The sequence below is a fragment of the Paralichthys olivaceus genome, chromosome 12 (assembly GCF_024713975.1).
Source record: "Paralichthys olivaceus isolate ysfri-2021 chromosome 12, ASM2471397v2, whole genome shotgun sequence".
Lineage (NCBI taxonomy): Eukaryota > Metazoa > Chordata > Actinopteri > Pleuronectiformes > Paralichthyidae > Paralichthys > Paralichthys olivaceus.
In genome coordinates, this window is record NC_091104.1 from 13540039 (window position 1) to 13545849 (window position 5811).

General features: G+C 42.7%; 1 long non-coding RNA gene across 1 annotated transcript; it reads left to right on the forward strand.

Annotated features, from left to right (window-relative positions):
• The first annotated feature begins 1087 nt into the window (after positions 1-1087).
• LOC138412418 (uncharacterized) lies at positions 1088-5601 on the forward strand. The gene is made up of 2 exons (XR_011244806.1): positions 1088-5240; positions 5400-5601. It is a non-coding gene; the product is annotated as an uncharacterized lncRNA (long non-coding RNA).
• Positions 5602-5811: the final 210 nt, after the last annotated feature.

Sequence of the window (5811 nt, forward strand, 5' to 3'; positions counted from 1 at the left end):
ATTGAATCATTTAAGTGCGAGTTGCCAAATAGCAAATAGATTTTTTTCTATACTTGCAACCTTAACTGACCTGCTGGCTGCAGCTGCCCTTGAAATGGTCAAGATTTACTTCTGAACTTTGATTTGTATTTGCCCTTTGATTAATTGCTGTAATTTATTCCCATAAGAAAGCACTAGAAATTAAACAACCACAAAAGATTGTGACTGATAGACCTGAGGTGCTTTTAGACATGCACTGAAGTCCAGACATTTTCCTGAAGTTGTCCACAGTAGCTGTATGTGTGTCGGTCCCTTAGCAAAATATCTGGAAAATGTCTGAGTGAGCCATCGTGAGAATATAATAGGAAAATGTCTGTTAATTTGATAACGTTTCTAACATGTGACAGACGCTTAACTTAAAAATCTTAGGTTCGAGCAGAGGTGTCATACATGTAGAAGATGCAGATGAATATATCAACTTTGAAAGACGACAAGACTCGAGAGTTTTTGGCGATAAGGGTGAACGCCACCGTTAATGTGCTGTAAAAAAATAACAATGTATTCCTCAACGGAATTTATACATTATGTTTTGCCTCCTGCATCCTCTAACACGGCACCACCCCTCACCTGAATGTTCCACACATTTTTCTGTTCACATGTCTGACCCATAATCTCCTGCTGCATAATATGTGAAAGGGATATTTTCCAGACATTTTCGAGAGTTTGAGTCTGAATATGGCTTGAGACTTTTAAAAAAAAAATTTTAGCTTGCGGGTTTGGTTTCATATTTGTCCCTTAATACAAAATAGTTCAGCCTCCTCAATACTCACACACTCATAACACTTTGCAATAATAGCAGCATCAAAACTTGCTTTACCTGTATTCTGCATCAATCAGTGGATATCATCATATCTAGTTATTTATACACGTCAGTCTTTGCAGCCCAACTGCACTAAAAGTAACTACAACCCACAATAACAAAGCTTGCCTTAGCAAAAAAGGACAATATCAGCTTCCACATTCCCACAGGGAGTTTTCTTCCCAGTTGTTTTTTGACAAAATAGACTTTAGATTCTTGATGTAGTCAGGGAATGTGGGTCTGCTGGATTTGCGGCTGCTGAGAGTAGACGAGCCATAAGTGTAACCCCAGGTAGGGCGCTACTCATTATGGATCGATTCCCCCATCTCCTGTGTCAGGTCCTCTGCAGTCCTGATTGAAGTGTTTTCACCCAGGCTTCATGGAACTGTAAAAAAAAACATCTCTCTGCCTCCTATTGATTTAAAAATGTCAAAACCCTAAACCTTAAGAGGAGCAGAACACACTCCAAAAGGCTTCAAGATGGGCTTAATGGCTGCCGAAGAGAAGCTGTTGGGAAAGTTTTTACCCAGTTTATTCTTTCTGTAATGGCTTCCCCTTTGTCTCACTCATCAGAATGGCTTTTCCGAGGGAAGTGGTAGGTGAAGCATATCACCCTGCCATAACGAGGCAGAAACTGTCAGTTAGGATACCAACCCGTCTGGTTCGCTAAGGATTAGGCTGGTTGGGGAATGTTGTGAATTAATCCCGTGCGTCAGACATCACACCAAAGCCTTGCGCTGGATTAGTATTAGCTTTTGTTTGATTCATTGTGAATTAACCGACATAATCCACCTGGTGTCAGACACAATAAAAACACACCAACTGGCACAGAAACAGGATTAGGCTTTACAGAGAAGAGCAGCAGGCCTGACTGCCGTCAGTCACTTAACCTGGAACGCTGTGGAATGCCCTCATCCTGTCATAAACGGCATTTTTCATTAAATTATTTTTGAAACCTCTTTTTTTTCCAGATGTGTCGTGTTGGCTGGACACAAAAGAAGACTGAGGAGTGTTCTCATTGGCCTTGTTGAACAGTTCATTTCAGTTAATTATACATCAATACATTCATTTATTTTTATTTTCAGCGGACTTCATTTTGCCAGATTAAATGTAACTTCAGCCACGAGGGGTCTCTCAATCAAAACAATACCAAAAGACCTAGATTGATGATGTCGTGTAACAGCGTGGGATCATGGGAGTTGTTGTCTTCACCATTATTGCTGATGAAAATCTCAGAGACACGACTCGCACGAAAAGCCAATAAATAATCGTGATTTAAAAAATATATGGAAAAGTCGTGTCAGGCTGGTTGATCATTGGGTTGTCTCACTCGTGTGGCCTTCATGGCAGCAGCTGGGTCGACACTCCCCTGGCTGAGGCTGAGAACCTGCCGCCGAGGAGGCAGACGTGCCGGGAGCACCTGCTGGGTTCCCTGCCTCCGTTCCTCTCCTTGCTTACATCTCTCCACCCCTCCCTCGCCGCCGCTCTCCTGAATCTGTCATTGCCTTTTCTTTCATCTGCATCTATTCCTCCCCCCTTTCTCCTCCGTTTGGCTTCACTCCCCCACCTCTCCATCCCCGCCAGCATCACAACTCTGCCCAATCACAGCAGTGACAGCAGTGGAGCTCAGCAAACACTCCCTCAGGTGCTGGTCTACCTAACATACAGTAATGTGCCATCTCTGTGTTACACAGGATGTGGTAAGAGTGAAACTGCTGGGTTGGCGTGTATCGCCAGAAGAGATTATGTCTCCACTCTTTGTTTCCACTGGAAATCTCTGTCATAATCCCCAACAACTCCTCATAACTCAAAGATTAAAACACTGGACATGGTTTGTCATTGTCTTCCAAAAATGCACAAGTCATTGTTAAAAAAGTTGTAAAAGTTTATGATAAAAATAATTCAACCTGTTCCATCTTGTTAATAGTTACAAGCCAATAGCCAGGAAAGAATTGTGTCATGATTCTGCCCTTTGGAGGAGACAACTGAAGGCGTCTTTTTGTGGACTGATTTTACTCTTTTATTGTGTTTATGGACTTTGACCTTATTGTTTTCCTTGTGTTTGGTGTCTGGATTAATATCTTTGCACTTGAGTTAATGATTTCCTGTTTTATTTTGAAACTTCCTTGTCTGTGTCTCTTACTTTACTTCCTGTCCCTGTCTGGTGTCCCTCCTTTGTTGATTTGTTGATTGATCATGGTAATGAGCCATGATATTGAGGTCCTCTGGCTACACGCTCTCGACCAGTCGTTACTTTAAACTGAACGCTGCTTCCCCATGTTTAGTTTTGATACTGGGAACAAAAAAATGAGCAACCCAAATAACCTCGACCCATGTCCCATTCAATAATATGGATGAGGTGGGGTTTATGACTGATACTGCAGTCAGCCACCAGGGGGCGATAAAGATACATTTGGCCTCACTTTTGGGGAGCTGTCATGTCAGTCATCTCCATATACAGTCCCTGATGCAAACCATCTATACTATCCTCATCCGTCTGTGTTTTTCTGTGCTGTAACAAACGGAAATTCTTATTGTACGGACGTTATTTGCATGACCACCACAGAAGTACAAGTTCCAAATCTTGTAGAACTAGAAAAGTATGAGGGGAAAAGTGTTGTTTTTTACTCAAATGCTTTTAGCAGTCAAACAGGACACTACAGAGAATAGTGAGTGAGGTCATTTCTATTTGCAGGGTCAAAGCCTGCAAATGCAGTCACAGTCAAGAATCCGAGCACTCACACTGAGCCCTCTCAAAGCCCCAATCACTCAAAATGGAAGCCCGTAGTCCCGGCAGGATGACTGATACTTATTGCAGGTTTCACCATCATCATGTTTAGACAACCTCGATAGATTATGCAGGATCCAATGTTGTGTGTGCGTGCAATATGGTCATACATGTTGTAGACAGGGAGTGGATGCATCAGTCACAAAGGGCACGTGAAGGATGACTGGCTGTCTCCCCATGTGTCCCGAATGGAGGAACTGTCATGGATTTCTCAATTGATTACACGTCCTCACATCTAGCTCGTAATTGCATAAGAGTCAAGGCAAGCTGGGTTTCTGACCAGAACATTCAATCACTTTTCATCTATAATGAAGCATATACTCAAAACTCGATATGGAAAGAGACGCTTTATCAAGCCCAAGGTATCATTATGATGACCATGATGAAAAATTGAACACATTACTAGCATACCACTTCACTGTGATTTTGTTCAGCCTAATACAGGCTCAATTCTTACTCTACAGACATTTTCACCTTCCTACATTTTCGCTGTCTGGGCCTCTTGAAGATGGCCTCATGTGCTCTTCTCGGCTCGGATTCATTGTGTCAAAATAAGAACGTCTCCTTCAATGCTCCAGACTACTTGAAGTCTGCGGCTTTCATTCTGATCGGAGATGAAAGCAGAAAAAAATGTCTGCAAAATAGAATCATAATACCATCCTCTGCCTGCTTCGTTATCACATAGATCATAGGGATCTCATGAAAGGGGCCCAGCACAAAATAAAAGCATTTTTCCAAGCGAACCACAGCACAAAATAAGTGGAGGCACTTTGAAATGCAGAGCGGTCAGTCACTCAGTCAGCCTCTCAGTCAGTCAGTCAATGTGTCCTCCCCTCTCAGAAACAAAAAGTGTTCCGGGGGCTAGATAATGTCAGCCACCCTGCACGTTGTTTTCTGACCCCTCCTCTGTGTTCTGCAGAGGCAGAATGAGGCAGGTTGCCAGAAGCTTTCAGAGCTGGGAGACGGAAAAAAAAATGTCTCAGCGGGTCTTGTTTTATTTCCCTCAAGTAGCATTCAACACCTCCCCATCACACTCGCACAGACAACCTCCCATTACCATACGATTCAAATCTAACATTGCCTTTCATTCATTGTAAAAGGGCACCCAGAAAACATGTAATTATTTTCCTTCTCCCCTCCCTGAGATCAAAGCCCAAACAGGAGTGATTACAGAGAGTCAGGTTGTCTTTGAAGAAGCTCGTTGGTTCCTCTCTCTCTGTTTGGTTACTGCATAAACACGGCTGTGGAGACACCGCAGCGCTAACCTCTCCTCAGCAGGCAGGCACTTGCTGACTGGCAGGTGTGCCTCTGTTTACAGGCAGCCGCTGTTAGCATGGTGCACTTCAACCCTGACCCAGCCCTGGGTCTCTGTTTCTTGTTTCTCTCTCCCTGCAGCACACTTTCTCCGTCTTCTGTCGTGCAAGAAACATCAGGCTCCCTGTCCTTCTTTCTCTCGAACCCTTGGCTGTAAAACATATTTTTTACGTGATCTGTTTTAGTTTTTTTTGCGGGGGATGTTCGAATGAGAGATGGTGCTGATTGCAGTGTTTACAGAGGGAGGGTGAGGTATAAGAAGAGAGGCAGTGCTCGTTTGTGTGTCATAGGAACCATGCTGTAAGATTTCTTTTTAATTTGGCAGTCCAAACATCATCATTTACCCAGCGCTTTGCCTTTTTCCAGCTGTATATTTACAGTAAATGGATGACTGAATTACAGCGAGGAGCAGAGAATCAATTCCTGTCCTCTCCCTCTCTTTCTCCCTGTTATTTTTAGGTGGAGAGCAAACAGTTTTCACAACTGAAAGTGAGCACCATCCAAGCAGCATCCAGCTCTGCCAAGATTTCCTAAGACCTTCCAGCTGTGAGAGCTATAATACAACAATAATAAGACAGGGTAACAATCTCCTTATAGCTTTGGATCTACATGTGTTTACCATGGGAGCGCAAAATAAAACAGTAATTATTTAGGACCTGCACACAGCGCAGCACGTTTATGTTGAACATAATGACTTTATTTCATTTCATTTTTTGCAAGTATTATCTAGTTTTTAAACTTTTCAGCTTATCCTGTCGATGTTGGACGCCAAAAACACAGAACCACAAACCATATGTTTATGTCCCTGCCATAAGTACTCCAGCTCCTCCTCATAAAATATATCATTATTCCATATTTTCTTTTGTATATA